This window comes from Schistocerca piceifrons, chromosome 4 (assembly GCF_021461385.2).
Source record: "Schistocerca piceifrons isolate TAMUIC-IGC-003096 chromosome 4, iqSchPice1.1, whole genome shotgun sequence".
Classification (NCBI taxonomy): Eukaryota; Metazoa; Arthropoda; class Insecta; order Orthoptera; family Acrididae; genus Schistocerca; species Schistocerca piceifrons.
Genome location: NC_060141.1, coordinates 558,192,261 through 558,209,794, shown reverse-complemented (window position 1 = coordinate 558,209,794; position 17,534 = coordinate 558,192,261). Strand labels below are relative to the sequence as shown.

Sequence of the window (17,534 nt, the reverse complement as noted above, 5' to 3'; positions counted from 1 at the left end):
TATAGGATAGTTATAATTAAAATTTCAGTACATGAGAGAGCCTGAAAGAAAAATGAGTGATTGTAGGGCAATGAAACTTTGTGGAAACATTTGCAAGAACCAGTGAAAGAAAAATAACTAACCATTGAAAGAAGCACATTTTAATTTTCATATTAATGGATAACATTTGTTAATTGCGTAGCATGTTTATGCTCCAGTTAGGAGTATTGCTCAGTGTGATGACCGCCCACAGCCATGACAACCTAGAACTGGACTACAGATATCGTTCCACAATTGTTCGCAGCACTTTTCAAACAGTGGACCATGGAGTGATGAGCTGCTGTGACACAGCACATGCACTGCTTGAAGACTGCATGCTGCATCCAGCACTCTCAGTATGGCAATAGTAACTTCTTCAACGATTTTTGGTGCAATTGGCCGTCAGCCTCTCCCAGGAGCAGTTCTCAAATCACCAATTATTTCAAACTTTTGAATCACATTCTCCAACACCGATGTGAAAAGAGGACTTCTCTGTGTTCCTTTAATGTGTCGATAATACTAGTGAACAGCAGCAGCAATATTATTGTTGTTTTGATAAAACAGCTTTACACGCAAATCATGCAGTCTGAACATCATCATTCTTATGAAGTTGCAAATGCACACAGTAAATAGTCTTCCATCTACATGGCTCAAGTAATGAAAGTTTAATTATAACCCCCTTGTACGTCCTTTTGTCATTCTTCATAACAATATTTTTTTGAACTTTGAGAACAATACTTATTTCTACAATGACTGCATAACATATCCCACTCCACTGCTGGTCATGATTTTAGTACTCCCATTGCTTATGAACTATTTGTTACCTGAAAGCTCATTACACTAGACAAGAACACAAAACATGTATGGTGCACGTCTGGAGGGGACAAGGGTCAAAATATGACTAAACACTAAAATTTAAAGAGCAGATGTTTTGTCTCTTCAAATTAATTGAGATAAAAGTTATTACGAAACAGCAATGCTTCGTAACTAGAGGTTTCTGACAATTTCACGGCATCTGTCTGCATCGAAACTGGCCCCCTTCTGCAAATGATCCACCTATGAAACAAACACATCCACAAAACAATTGATCCTTTTATTTACAGGGTGATTCAAAAAGAATACCACAACTTTAGGAATTTAAAACTCTGCAACGACAAAAGGCAGAGCTAAGCACTATCTGTCGGCGAATTAAGGGAGCTATAAAGTTTCATTTAGTTGTACATTTGTTCGCTTGAGGCGCTGTTGACTAGGCGTCAGCGTCAGTTGATGCTAAGATGGCGACCGCTCAACAGAAAGCTTTTTGTGTTACTGAGTACGGCAGAAGTGAATCGACGACAGTTGTTCAGCGTGCGTTTCGAACGAAGTATGGTGTTAAACCTCCTGATAGGTGGTGTATTAAACGTTGGTATAAACAGTTTACAGAGAATGGGTGTTTGTGCAAAGGGAAAAGTTCTGGATGGCCGAGAACGAGTGATGAAAATGTAGCACGCATCCAGCAAGCATTTGTTCGCAGCCCAGGAAAATCGACTCGCAGAGCTAGCAGAGAGCTGCAAATTCCACAATCAACTGTATGGAGAGTCCTACGAAAAAGGTTAGTTATGAAACCTTATCGTCTGAAATTGGTTCAAGCACTGTCTGCAGCTGATAAGATTAAAAGAATTGATTTCTGTGATTTTATCCTTGCTCAAATGGAAACAGATGAATCTTTCGTTTCAAAGATTGTGTTTAGTGATGAAGCAACTTTCCACACTAACGGGAAAGTCAACCGTCACAATGTCTGTATATGGGGCACTGAGAATCCGCGGGAAACAACTCAGTATGAACGTGACTCACCTAAGGTGAACGTTTTCTGTGCCATTTCAGCCAATAAAGTTTTTGGTCCCTTTTTCTTCGAAGGTGCTACTGTAACTGGACTACAGTATCTGGAGATGTTAGAGAATTGGCTGTTCCCTCAGCTCGAACAAGAAGCACAACAATTCATATTTCAGCAGGATGGAGCGCCACCACATTGGCACTTATCTGTCCGTAACTACCTGAACGTCAACTACCCGAGGCGATGGATCGGCCACCAGGCAACCCATGACAGAGCATTTCATCACTGGCCTCCAAGAAGCCCTGATCTTACCCCCTGCGATTTTTTCTTATGGGGGTATGTTAAGGATATGATGTTTCGGCCACCTCTTCCAGCCACCATTGATGATTTGAAACGAGAAATAACAGCAGCTATCCAAACTGTTACGCCTGATATGCTACAGAGAGTGTGGAACGAGTTGGAGTATCGGGTTGATATTGCTCGAGTGTCTGGAGGGGGCCATATTGAACATCTCTGAACTTGTTTTTTGAGTGAAAAAAAAAACCTTTTTAAATACTCTTTGTAATGATGTATAACAGAAGGTTATATTATGTTTCTTTCATTAAATACACATTTTTAAAGTTGTGGTATTCTTTTTGAATCGCCCTGTATTTCTTTTTAATGAATAGTCAATTTCTGTGCTCTTAAAGAGTAACTTTCTATTACGTACTACACTTCATACACTGATATTTCTTTATTAATTTCTGTAAGCTGAATGATACAGTAGGACATCACTTTTCACTTCAGGACATTTTTGTCGCCTATGGCCCTTAGAAATCAAGTGTATCACACAAATGGAATAAACTTTTTAGAAGCCAACATATTTTATTTTGATGGTGACTTTGTTCAAAAAAAAAAAAATGGTTCAAATGGCTCTGAGCACTATGGGACTTAACAGCTGTGGTCATCAGTCCCCTAGAACTTAGAACTACTTAAACCTAACTAACCTAAGGACATCACACACATCCATGCCCGAGGCAGGATTCGAACCTGCGACCGTAGCAGTCGCGCGGTTCCGGACTGGGCGCTTAGAACCGCGAGACCACCGTGGCCGGCGGTGACTTTGTATGTGTGCATGGGGATAGAGGGCGGAGATACCAAGTAATATACTAGTATGGAGAAAAATCTACACTAGAAAATGCTTCAATTATTGATAGTAGTATACATATGTGATTGCATCTAGCTTTTTTTCTACTTCTATCTAAACTAACTAGAAAAAGACATTCTCAATTCCCAATTCATAAACAGCTTTTGCTTTTTCTCACACAGTTATGTGGCTATTATCCACCACTCGGCATATTTATTTGCAAGTGTATTCAAGATTTTATCCCTCCTTAGCAAGGTTTTGAAAATTGATATTGCCAACATTTAGTTAACATTGAAGACACCTGCATTGTTGGGTAGGAGGGTTTGCGTGCTTCGAGGATGCTGAGGGCTACACTGGCAGTAGCACCAACTTGGACAGGCCTTGGCAGAGGAGCCAGGCAAAGTGTGATCCACTTCAGATGGCAAGGAGGGCTCAAAAGGTGCAGGGAAGCCAAGCTTTCTGGGGGAGAAAACCCTAAAAATTTAAAGTTCTTCATCATGGGGCTGGGAGTGGGACCAATAACCCCACACTGGAATGAGTCATATTATGCACCCACAACCAGAGCCTTCGATAATTGACATACGCAATATGGCTTCAGCAAAGGAAAAGGACAAAAGATTTGGCAATAATAACCTGTAACAATGTTGAAAACAAAACAAAAAATGAAAGAAACCGTTGAACAGTTCATGAAATTTAAGTACATATTGTGACGCTATAAGAAGTGAGATGGCAAGGGCACGGAAAGATACTCGTAGATATGTTCTAGTATTTTCTGCTGTATAGTGGAGCGAAAAGAAGAAAAGGTTAATCTGGAGTAGGATTTATAACAACAAAAGGGGTTAAGACAAGCCCTTTGGAATTTGAACTTAGGCTTAGGACAAAAGGTAAATTCAGGAATATAATGATAACACAGCATATGCACCAACACAGGAAGCATGGGAAGGAATAAAAGAATGGTTTTTTGAAGACCTTGAAAGTATATGTAGTGAAGTACACAACTACAATCTACTGCTAGTTTGACGAGACTTTAACGCAAAGGTTGGAGCTTTGCAATCTCAGTTTGCTCTTATTAATATTTTACCACACAAGAAAGAGTACCTGTTTTAGACATGGAATAATACATCTTAGAACATGGAGATTAAATTTAAGTTGAGTCGTTAATCAAACAGACCATGTGTTACAAAATGCATGATTTACCTTGTCAGCCGTAGATGTATGAGCTGCAGTGATTCAGAGCACTATGTGGTAAAAGTCATAGCAAGAGAAAAATTAGCTACGTTAGCTGGAATACAGAAAACTGTAATGGAAAAAAGCAAACTGGACTATAGAAAAACTGAATATACTGAAACTGTAAAGATGCATTAAACAAAAATTGAAGATGTTCTGACAGCATGTGATGAAACAAGATAAAAAAAGAGATGAAAGGGGCAGTGAAACAGGCAGCAGAAGAAACAACTGGGACAAGAGGACGGGAAAGAAATAAATGGTTTGGTGACAAATGTAGACTAGCAACAGAACATAAAAATGCAGGAAGACTGAGAACGCTACAGAAAGAACCAAGAAGAAATGTGAAGGTGTTAAAGAATTATGGCCTAATGCTCATAGGATATATAAGAAAAAGGAATGGCTGAAACAAAAATTTCAAGGCACAGAAAAACAAAAGGAACAGAATGAAACAAGAAAATGTTATCATGCAATAAGAAGGACGAAGAAAAATTTTTCAACCAAAACCAAATGCATGTAAAAATAAAATGGCAAGATAATCACAATGAATAAAATATATTGCGAAAACGGGCAGAATATTTTGAAGATATGCTCGATACCATCTCAGACCAGATATCAATATAAACTAAAAAACTGCTGTGCACCTGGTGAAGATGGGGTGGTGTCAGTAACATATGGAAAATGAAAGTGAGCCAGAGGATTGGAAAACTGGAATAATATGTCCTGTATATAAGAAAGGAGAAAACTTAGTGCATTAGAATTATAGAGGCATAATTTCACTGAATACAACATATAAGATATTTTCAGAGATACTGACTGAAAGGATAAAAATGTATGCTGAAAACATTCTCAAGAATACCAGTCACATAAAGGTACTTTAGACCAGTTGTTTGTTATTAGACAAATAAAGGAAGTATTTTATGAATATGACATAGAGCTCCACTTCCCATTTGTTGATTTTAAAAAAGCTTTTGATAGTGTCAACAGGTCAGCATTGCATAAAGCGTTGTAAGAATTGGACATCTGTGACTCGCTAAGATGGTTAGTTGAGTTAACAATGAAGGACACAGAGGCAAATGTAAACATGAATAACAAAATAACCAAGAGATTTAACTTTACGGGTAGAGTGAAACAGAGTGATGGTTTCTTTGCCATCTTGTTTCACTTGGCACTGCACAGTCTGATACAAAAAGTAGACAAGAGAGGTATAATAATGATGGAATTCAGTCAGATACATGCATATGAATATGCAGATGATATTGCAATTGTGGTAAGAGATGTAAACACCCTTAAACAAATGTACAAAATAATGGAAGCAGAAAGAGTAAAAACTGGACTTACTGTAAAGCAAGACATAATATGTGGTAATCTCCAATTCTAAGATTAGAAGGACGCCACAGAATCTGAAGACCTCTAATAAATGTTTTAAAGATGACAGCTGCTTCCATTATCTAAATGTCTTTTTACTCAGTGATAGTAATATGAAACAATGTATCAGAGAAAGGAAAAAAGAAGGAAATAGAGCATATTATCCAACCTTACAGGTATATAAGAGTACTCTACAAGAATAACCAGGTTAGAGAGTTGTAAAAATAGTTGTCACAAATTGGTCAGAAATGTGGACAATGGCAGAAGGGGATATAAAAAACCTAAGGACTCTTGGAAGAAAACTCCTGCAAAAAATTTATGGGCCTATGAGAGAGGCAGAGGGTTAGAGAGTAGAGGCAGAGGGTTAGAGAGTAAGATACAACCATGAAATATAACAGGTTAATGCGAAAGACATAGAAAAATTTATTTAATCTCAAAGAATACACCGGTTAGAACATATGGAGCGCATGGCGGATCACAGGATGCCCACACAAAAAATGAAAGGCAGGTTGTATTCAACCAGAAGGAAAGGTCTACCAAAATTGTCATCAAGGGCTGTAGTGTGAAAGAAGATGATGATGATGATTTAGGTTAACACATAATAGGCCAGTATTTTACAGCAGTCATTAAAGTCATTTTATCTGTGCCTGGCAGTGGCCATGCATCAGATTGATGCCTATGGCTGTTTCGTAAATCAATAAATCTAGGAAACCCCTTCCAACCATCCAAACTCACTCTCCCTCTCTGTATTACTTATGTGAGCATTGTCCCTCCAACACATTCTTCAGTTGAGTAATTCATCCTGGCATCAATCTCCACAAGTACCTTCATCTATTACTGCCCCTTTTATCCATTCCTTCCTCTCACCCAGGATTTATTCCTCACCAACTTCATAATGAGTTCCTCAGTATAATTTGATTCATTGGTATGCACTTTGCTCACCCTCTCCCTTTATTCTATCCTGCATTCTCCCTCCCTCCATCATGAATTCCAGCCTCATATATCACCACATGCAAGAAACTACCTTACCTGCACCAGGACAAGCTCTCTCAAGTTGCATACTCTTATCCTTGTTTCTTTCTAAACATCATTCTCCTAGTGCTTGTCCATCCCTTTCCTTTATTTTCTTCTGCTTTCCGCTTTCCTTCCTTTCTTCCCTATGCTCCTTACTGACCCACCTGTCACAAATCCTCACTGAAAATGAAAGAAATTTTATACCAATCTACTTCTCAAGCTTCCACAGAACACTGTCTGGTTATCTCTGTGTATGTATTCCACTGTTTGTATTTCAATCAGCATTATACAATTATGTGAACAGCACTCATGATGGGGTAAGTGGCATTTCCCAAAAGAGTGCTACACCTGCTGTACACACATACTAAGAAACAGTTTCTTGTCTCTCAGTAGTAGATTTACAAGGATTTTGTTTATGTGCATTTCTTGTGTTATTATATTAGTTATCAACATCAGTTAATACTATTTATATACTTAGTGATAGTGTTATGACTCGCTAATATCATGCCCTGAAATGAGATCCACTATGTCTGACATTTTGCCCATCCCCCTAGACTGACTTTTTAGCTACTCCCACTCCGCCTGCAAAAATCTCTGCAATATCCTGGTCAGACTCTATGCGCCTTCTGCATCCATCTCCCTATCCTACAGCTCCTACTACTGAGACCTTCCCCGCTGTAAAGCTTGCCCTATGCACCCTCCTAACACCACCTATACAAGCCCTGAACTGGCAAAACATATACTTTCATAGGTAGAACCATCTGTGAAATGACACATGTCGTGTACCAGCTGTTATGTAAACACTATTTGGCCTTCTACATTGGTATGACTACTGCCAAGTTATTAATTATGATTAACGGGCAAAGACAGTGGGTGTATATTGGCAACACACAATATCCTGTTGCCCCATGCTCACAATATCCCATTGTTCCATGCTATACAACATGACAGTCGTGACCTCGGTGCCTATTTCACCACACAGGCAATCTGGATTCTAACCCCTGAAACCAATTTCTCAGAACTATGCAGGTGGGAACCAGCATTACAACATGCCCTTGGTTCTTACCACCCACCTGGTCTTAATTTACATTACTTTCTTCAGTCTTAACATTTCCTTTCAGTAACTATTCATTTTTTTTCACACCCTTTCAGTCTTTTAAGTTTTCCAATCTTTTATTTTATGACCTGTCTATTCTCTCCCCTTCCACCCTCACGGGTCTACCACGTGTAACACACTTAAGTTTTCACTCTTATTAACTTTTGCACAATGTTTTGTCAGCAATCTTTGCCTTGATTATTAATCTATCTTCCACCTTTAAGTTTTCAAATCTTGTTCAGTGCAGTCCCCAACAAACGGTCTTCCCCTCTCATCCTGTCCGATAAGTCTCCCCTGACTCAGATTCTGGGAGACTTTTGGGTAACTCTCCTCATTTCCTTAACGTTGTCTCCATCCCGTTCACTCATTCTGCCTGAAGAAGGAGCTACTGGCACCAAAAGCTTGCACATTTTCTTAAATTTTGTGTGTTTTCTCCTACCGTCACCAGGTGAGTGGATTTCTTATCTATCCAATTATACTATATATATTTAGTGAGATACTTAGTTATTTAGAAATGATGCACACATACTACATTGCATGAAATTGCGCACAGTATAATCAGAAGGTATTTGTAGAGTAAAGACCATCTGATAATCTAAACGAAGAAGAGAAGGAATTATAGTGTCTGTACTTAACAGATGGCACAAATGGACTGTTAAATAATGTACTGAGTCCCAATCAGAGAGCTGGAATCCATACAAAAATTATCCTTGCCACAACAGTACGCATTGGAAACAAATGTCAAAATAAGCTATATGGTTAACTGTAATCATCATGGAAGAATGCTACAAATTTGTGCAGGCAATATGCCATTATAGACAGTTTCAACAAATCTGATCATTTGACAAATGATGGAGGAATTTTACAAGAATCAAGAAATAATGCCAACATTGAACAAATTACATGGTGAGGCAAAAGTCTGGATACACCCCTATAAAACTTCAACGATGTGAGAACTCATAATGGCATCTAGCATGGGATGTCTGTAGATGGGCGCGCAACATACAGGAGCGACAGCAAAGGTGGCAGCCATCTTGAAATCTGCCATGTTGCATCTGGGTTGGTTTGGGTTGGGTTGGTTGGTTGGTGATTTGGGGGAGAGAACCAAACAGTGAGGTCATTGGTTTTGGGTAGGAAGAGGTCATGAAGCATATCATTTTGAACTACTTCTTTCTCAGAAATACACGCGTGAAATCTGTCTTAACTTTATTTTTGTACGAGTTATGGCCTGTTAAAGTTTGAAATTACAAGGAGGTGACCAATTCTGTTAATTATTGCAGGTGATCCACAATGGCACTTAAACAGCAGAAACACATCAAAATTGTGTTGATAAGTCGCGGACGAAGTACCAGAGTTATTGCTGCTGACTTCAATGCCCGGCATTCTAAGAGAAATGACATTTCATATATGACAGTATTCAGATTATTGGACAACTTTTGTGCAACGGGTTCTGTGGTGGACAAGCCAAACAATGGACATCCAAGAACAGCCACCGACGAGAAGACTGCAACAGCAATTGTAGCATCATCTATAAAAAGTCTACATCACAGCACATGGTGGTTATGAGCAATACCCGGTGTCAATCAGTGCTTAATCCTGCGTGTGTTGCACATACACAAATGGCACCCATACAATTACAGTTGCAACATTATATCTTGGAGGATGACCCTGATCAGTGGGTGCAGTTTGCAGAATAGGCTCTGGATCAGGGTAACAGGAATCCAAACTTCATACAAGAGGTGTTATTCAGTGCTCAAGCTAATTTTTAAGTGCAAGGAAAAGTAAACAAACAGAATCATCGCTACCGGTCAGATGCAAGCCCCTTGTGAATGGATCCCTGTATGATGCCACTTACAAAAAAGTGATGGTTTGGTGTGAGACTTGGGACAAAAGAATCGTGGGTCCAGTGTTTATTGATGGAACCTTGAATGGGGAGAGGTATTCACGATTATGTGCTTCCTAAGCTGTTGAATCTGCAGGGCGATTTACCGAGCTTCTTACAACAACACAGTGCACTTCTCCACTATTCTACGGATTTCAGACATTTTCTGGATAAACAGTTTGGAGGTCACTGAATAGGCAGGAGGGGTCCTATCAAATAGCCACCATGGTTCCCTGATATTACATCTCTTGACTTTTATCTGTGGGGACATTTGAAACCATTTATGCTTAATGCCAACTCTGACAAGTGTCCTGAACTTTAATTCCTACACAAATAAAGATATATTACAACAGATTTCACATGTGTATTAATGAGAAAGAGGCAGAACAAAATGATGTGCACATGACACCATTCCCATTTTAAATACGTAACCCAACCCAAGATGGTGGATTTCAAGATGGCTGCTGCTGTCGCCACAGCTCCTATATGTTGCCCGCCTCCCTCACAGACACCTCATACAAAATGCCAATATGAGTCCTCACACCATTTGACTTTTATAGGAGTGTATCCAGACTCTTGCCTCATTCTGTATTATATTAAAGCTTTTCTGGTTAGGACTGTCATTAAGCAACTGAATAAAGTCAATATTGATTGCCTGGTATGTTGTGTCTCAATTTATTAAGGCATCAGCAGTGGCTGTATGTATTGATATTGTTCTATATGCGCTCTTGGTGACGTATTTGTTCTGCCTATAGCACTAAACACAAGTTTCAGTGCAGGATACAAACTGCACACACACTCTTCCACCATATTAACAATGATGCTGTGTGCAACATGACTAATAAGACCTGACATGTGACTTACAGTGAGATACAGGCATCTATGAGCATATCAATGACTGCTGTACTTTAGACTTAATTTAGCTGAGAAAGATCTGTTCTTTGTCGATTTCATACACACTGACCAAACCTTCAAAACATGGTAGCGTCAATCGATGTGAGAAAATGTTAGAAAGTTTGACCCAGGAAATGCAAAATCTATATAAAACAACATAACACGAGAAGAAACTTGTAAATATTCATATAAGCTGAAAACTAAGTAGCTGTCAGCTGGTGCTTAGTATTGTACATGAAGCACTTCCAAGAAAATGATCGCTTGTTACTTTGGTTACAGTGGACATGTCATGTACATTGCTTTGAAAGATTAAAGCATAGCTAATGCTGAATGGTATATAACAGTTTGTTTGCCACAACTCATCAATGAAATCAGGAAAAGTAACAAAGAAGATGACTCAGTCTTCATCATGACAATATCAGGTGGCACATCAAAAAATAGGCTATTTTGCAGAGAAAAAAATCTAATTATTGTCTAATTGAAAATATTCACCTGATTTATTCTGTAATAAATTATTTTTGTTCCATTATGTCAAACATAAAATTTGTGGACAGCAATTTTCATCACAATTTTATGGAGCACCAAAAGCAGAGAGACACAAATTTGTGAATTTTAAAATTTTCCCGGCGAATTGACTGTTCAAACAAATTTCGGGCTTGCAGCCGGTCGTCGTTCAATACTTCGCACGATATTTCAACTGGGCACCTGCCAGTCATCTTCAGGTGAGCCGTCGCAGACTGGCGATAAAGTTCTCCGCTCCGCAATATATAGCGTACTGTAACTATTCTGCGCATGCGTTGAAAACTTGATAGTTGAACCAACACTGCCCGCCGGCCGCGCCCTCGCTGGTGGAATAGCGGAACTCAGTCGCCCTCTGCGTTGCTGTTTGCCACGGCCATCGACGCACTCTGTCGTCTTCGATTTGAGCAAATCGTGGAGATGATGGGATTCCATGCACTGTCCAGCTGGTAGCCGCTGTCACGGTTTAACAGATTTTCCGTCAGTCGTATTTCTACGGATTCTTTAATAATGGAGTCCCAGAAAGACGTTGCTGTAGACAAAATCATTGTTTTCTCATACTCCATTGAATGTCCAGTAGAAATACAATGTTCAGCAATAGCGGACTTGCTTGGCTGCAAAAGGCGGGTGTAACGCTGATGTTCAGTGCAGCGTTCTTTCACGGTGCGTGTGGTTTGACCTATGTAAGCCATACCACATTGGCACGGTATCTTGTAAATTCCGGCCTTTCGTAGTAACAGGTTGTCCTTAACTGATCCCACAAGGTCCGCAATCTTCGATGGTGGGCGGAAAACCACTTTTACCTGAAATTTTCGGAGGATTCTTGCTATTTTAAACGAAGTGTTGCCAACGAAAGGAAGAAAAGCTAAAGATTGTTCCGGCATGTTCTCCTCCTTATTCACTTCCTGCTTCTTAGTTTTAACTGTTAGTGCCCTGTTAATCTGCCGGATGGAATACCCATTTTCGCTGAATACTGTCTTTAGATGGGCGAGTTCTTGAGATAAGCTATCTAGATCTGAGACAGTATGAGCTCTACGAACAAGCGTTTTAAGCAAACTCATGGTTTGCGATGGGTGATGGCAACTCGATGCTTGCAGGTACAAATCAGTATGAGTGGGTTTCCGGTAAACTGAATGCCCTAGAGAACCATCATTCTTCCTTCGAACCAGGACATCCAAGAAAGGCAAACAACCATCTTTCTCTATTTCCATGGTGAACAGGATGTTGCTATGAATGGAGTTGAGGTGATGTAGAAACTCCATTAATTTATCTTCTCCATGAGGCCACACTATGAAAGTGTCATCCACATACCGCCAAAAAACTGTTGGCTTCAGGGCAGCTGATTCAAGCGCTCTCTCTTCAAAGTCCTCCATAAAAAGGTTGGCGACCAAAGGGGGAGTGTTGGTTCAACTATCAAGTTTTCAACGCATGCGCAGAATAGTTACAGTACGCTATATATTGCGGAGCGGAGAACTTTATCGCCAGTCTGCGACGGCTCACCTGAAGATGACTGGCAGGTGCCCAGTTGAAATATCGTGCGAAGTATTGAACGACGACCGGCTGCAAGCCCAAAATTTGTTTGAACAGTCAATTCGCCGGGAAAATTTTAAAATTCACATCAGACGCCTTTATGGGGAGGAGATGGCCTCACATATCCGAAGTTTCGAGAAGCTACGTGGTAAAAGAGCAAAGCTTTTAAGTTCATTAACATTTTTATTGAGATGTCGAGACCATGGCACAATACAAAATTTGCTAGAGTGACTCATTTCATTAAGACCGCTACTGCACGGAAGATTACTGAGAAGGCTAGTCATGCTATTGTCAAGGAGAGGATTTGCTATACAAGACGAAGGTTAGATGCTATTTCAGCAGAACTTTACCAGTTACATCTGAAGGTTGCAAGGTATCTTTCTCCTGTATCATGGGACTGGGTTGATGGAGTGACTTCGGCCAAGTTCGAGTGGATCCACAATGATGCTAATTGTCGGCAGATATCAAAATTTGATCGACTGTTGCCACAGAAGCCGTCGCCAGAAGGGATAATGGTACGGCGTTCCGTTGTCAATCTCACGGAGAAGAATTTGGACGACGCTACGCTGTCTGTATTAAGCAAGGGACTCAATTTTGCACCTGCACCTACAGCACCGCCATTAATAAGTATTTTGAGTGGTGTTGAAGAAGCTGTACAACGTCTTCCTTTGGATGCCGCAGACGAAATAAGAAGGGAAACTTGCCATGCTCTGTTGAAGGCTCCTACTCAACACAGTAATTTAACCTCTGCAGAAAGGGCTGCATTACGAAATCTGAGAGAGGACCCTGACGTAGTGGTATTGAAGGCTGACAAAGGTAATGCAACTGTTTTGTTACCTCGTGGTGTGTATAAAGATAAGATGTATGGTCTGCTAAGTGACTCTACCTATAGGAGGATTGATTACGATCCTACAGGACGTGTGCAACGAAAAACTTCAGCACTATTAAATTCCTCCTCCTTACCGCAAGAGACCATCAAGAGGTTAAAACCACATGGTTGTGTACCTCCAAGACTGTATGGCCTTCCAAAGATTCATAAAGAGGGTCTTCCTCTGCGTCCAATAGTGAGCAACATTGGAGCTCCTACATATGATTTAGCTAAACATCTCGCTTCCTTACTGAGACCTTTTGTAGGCAAGTGTTCACATCACATACGAAACTCAGCTGATTTTATCAATAGACTGGGGGCTCTTCGTCTTAGCAGTGTAGACCTTCTAGTAAGTTTTGATGTGGTCTCACTTTTTACAAAAGTTCCTCTTGCAGATTCTTTGACACTGATTGGTAACATGTTTCCTGTTGATATCACTGCTTTGTTCAGGCACGCACTTTCCTCAACTTATTTTATGTTTAATCAAGAATATTTTGAACAGACTGACGGTGTCGCCATGGGTAGCCCCCTCTCTCCTTTGGTCGCCAACCTTTTTATGGAGGACTTTGAAGAGAGAGCGCTTGAATCAGCTGCCCTGAAGCCAACAGTTTTTTGGCGGTATGTGGATGACACTTTCATAGTGTGGCCTCATGGAGAAGATAAATTAATGGAGTTTCTACATCACCTCAACTCCATTCATAGCAACATCCTGTTCACCATGGAAATAGAGAAAGATGGTTGTTTGCCTTTCTTGGATGTCCTGGTTCGAAGGAAGAATGATGGTTCTCTAGGGCATTCAGTTTACCGGAAACCCACTCATACTGATTTGTACCTGCAAGCATCGAGTTGCCATCACCCATCGCAAACCATGAATTTGCTTAAAACGCTTGTTCGTAGAGCTCATACTGTCTCAGATCTAGATAGCTTATCTCAAGAACTCGCCCATCCAAAGACAGTATTCAGCGAAAATGGGTATTCCATCCGGCAGATTAACAGGGCACTAACAGTTAAAACTAAGAAGCAGGAAGTGAATAAGGAGGAGAACATGCCGGAACAATCTTTAGCTTTTCTTCCTTTCGTTGGCAACACTTCGTTTAAAATAGCAAGAATCCTCCGAAAATTTCAGGTAAAAGTGGTTTTCCGCCCACCATCGAAGATTGCGGACCTTGTGGGATCAGTTAAGGACAACTTGTTACTACGAAAGGCCGGAATTTACAAGATACCGTGCCAATGTGGTATGGCTTACATAGGTCAAACCACACACACCGTGAAAGAACGCTGCACTGAACATCAGCGTTACACCCGCCTTTTGCAGCCAAGCAAGTCCGCTATTGCTGAACATTGTATTTCTACTGGACATTCAATGGAGTATGAGAAAACAATGATTTTGTCTACAGCAACGTCTTTCTGGGACTCCATTATTAAAGAATCCGTAGAAATACGACTGGCGGAAAATCTGTTAAACCGTGACAGCGGCTACCAGCTGGACAGTGCATGGAATCCCATCATCTCCACGATTTGCTCAAATCGAAGACGACAGAGTGCGTCGATGGCCGTGGCAAACAGCAACGCAGAGGGCGACTGAGTTCCGCTATTCCACCAGCAAGGGCGCGGCCGGCGGGCAGTGTTGGTTCAACTATCAAGTTTTCAACGCATGCGCAGAATAGTTACAGTACGCTATATATTGCGGAGCGGAGAACTTTATCGCCAGTCTGCGACGGCTCACCTGAAGATGACTGGCAGGTGCCCAGTTGAAATATCGTGCGAAGTATTGAACGACGACCGGCTGCAAGCCCGAAATTTGTTTGAACAGACACAAATTTGTTTTCATCATTGGTTTAGACACATTAAAATGTACATTAATTCTGAAGTCAAATATTTTAAGGAAGATTAAAATTATTTGTACAAAAAGATGTTCACTTTCCACTGTTGTTAAGTAAAAGCTTAAAGTGTAGCCCTCACAGCAAAGACACAAATGAAGAAGCAGTCATCAAGGCCCAGCAGAAATCCTTGGATAAAGCACGAACATTAGATTTAATTAATAAAAAGAGAAAATATAAAACTGCAGTGAATGACACATGCAAAAGAGATCACAGACATCTAAAAAGAGTCTGACAGTAGTACAAAATGTGAATGCAGGAACAGCCAGAAGAAAAATGCAAACCTGTAGAAGCATACATCAATAAGGAAACGCTAAATGCCAATTTTTAGGAAAATTAAAGACATCTTTGGAGAAAAGGGAAGCAACTTTATGCAAATCGATAGTTCAGAATGCAAGCTGGTAATAAGCAAAGAACAAAAGCTTGAAACTGGAAGGAACATATAGAAGGGTTAAATAAAGGAACGGCAGCTGAAGACAATATTATGTAAAGGAAAATGGATGAGGATGAAGTTGAGATGGGGGGAGGCAGAAGCAATACTGTGAGAAGAAATTTGCAGTGCACTGAAAGATCTAAGTTGAAACAAGACAACTGGAGTGGGTGACATTTCCTTAGAATTAACAAAGGTCCATGGGAGAATCAACCATGAAATTCCATTTGATGCATTGGATATATGACAGACGAAATGCTTCAAGGAGAATGCAATAATCCCAGTACCAAAGAAAGCAGGTGCTGACAGGTGTGAGAATTACTGATTCATCAGTTTAATAAGCTATGGTTGCAAAATAATGACACCAATTATTTACAGAAGAATGAAAGAAACTGATCTCAGGGTGGACCAAGAAGGCTGAAGAAAAACAAAGCTATATTTTTATACTGGTATGCACATAAGGTGGTGGGGTGATGTGCCGTGGTAAGGATCAATGTACCACATGACACTCAGCTAATACCATCATTCTGCCACTTCTGTCTGTAGTGTGTGATGTAGAACTTTTAGCATTCAATTTCATGTTAGTTTAGGTATGTTGAGGATACTTAGAACTGTAATGTTCATTATGGGTGGCATAATGCATACATGACAAGTATTGAGTGAAGAGGAAACAGCAATGGATTTCCAAGCATACAAATGTTTGTAGGGAAAGTCAGAAGCACAAGCAGTGATCCAGAGTGACATTCATCCCTGTCATAGCTCCAATTACGAGAGCAGACAATGGATGGAATACGCAGGTGTGGAACATGGACAGAGAGCCCTTCTTAGTTGCAGATCACTATAAAAATATTTGCAGAGCTGAACAATGCTTTTCTCTATGTTGACTGAAGAACAAACTTTGAAATCTGAAGTTATCAGGTATCACATACAGGGTGCAAAAATTAATCTAACACTTATCCAGAAACTTGACACAAAGAAGAAAGGAAAGTTTCTCAAAATTTCAAGTGAAATGATGGATGTCAATAAACTGCTGCCACAATATTTCTGTGCACTGTCTTCTGGCCACTTTCAGGCATAAACTGGCAAAAGAGCACTGAAATGAGTCGTTTAAAGCCAAGCTGGTGCACAAGAGGTGTAACCAGTTGTCACCGTGCATGTGTTGCTACTGTGAATGCGCATGTGCTGCTAGTCTGTGTGGTGAAAGCTCATCTCATCGCTATAAGACTGATCATCTTCATATGACAAAATTGCAGAATGATGCCACTTATGCAGAGTGCAAAGTTTTATTTTTATAACAGGATTCCACGCATTATCTAACTCAAAACAACAGTCCTGATTGATAATGACCTCAGACAGTGATATTTCCAATGATTCGTTGATAACATAGTTCCAAAACTTTCACAAGAAAGGAATGATTTGAGGTTTGCTGTTGATGTTATGATTCTGACACAGACAGTGAAGTACTTGGGAGATCAGCTGAATGGCATGAATATTGAATTTGAAAGAGGTTATAAAGTGAACATCAACAAAAGTAAAACAAATGTTGTCAAATTAAGTCGTGATGTTGACTGAATAAGATTAGGGCAGTGGTTTTCAAATTTTTTGGGTCATGGCTCCCTTGACCTGAACACGAACACCGCAACTCCTTTCACACAAGACATCCAACTGGAAGTGTGAGGTAAATAAATAAAGTTTTAAAAACATTAACATCAATAGTCATTTCTATATTAACTATTGACATTACACATTTCAACCAACCTTTAATGTTATTATGTCTTTTTCTTGTAACAAAAACAATGGGAGAATGAGCTTGCTGCTTCATCATCATCATCATCATCATCATCATCATCATCATCAATTTTTCAAATGTCG

At 40.0% G+C, this 17,534-nt stretch overlaps 1 protein-coding gene across 3 annotated transcripts in view; it reads right to left on the bottom strand.

Annotated features, from left to right (window-relative positions):
• Positions 1 to 17,534, bottom strand: part of LOC124796455 (adhesion G protein-coupled receptor A3) — a 197,044-nt gene that overhangs the window by 79,538 nt on the left and 99,972 nt on the right. The window lies entirely within an intron of this gene.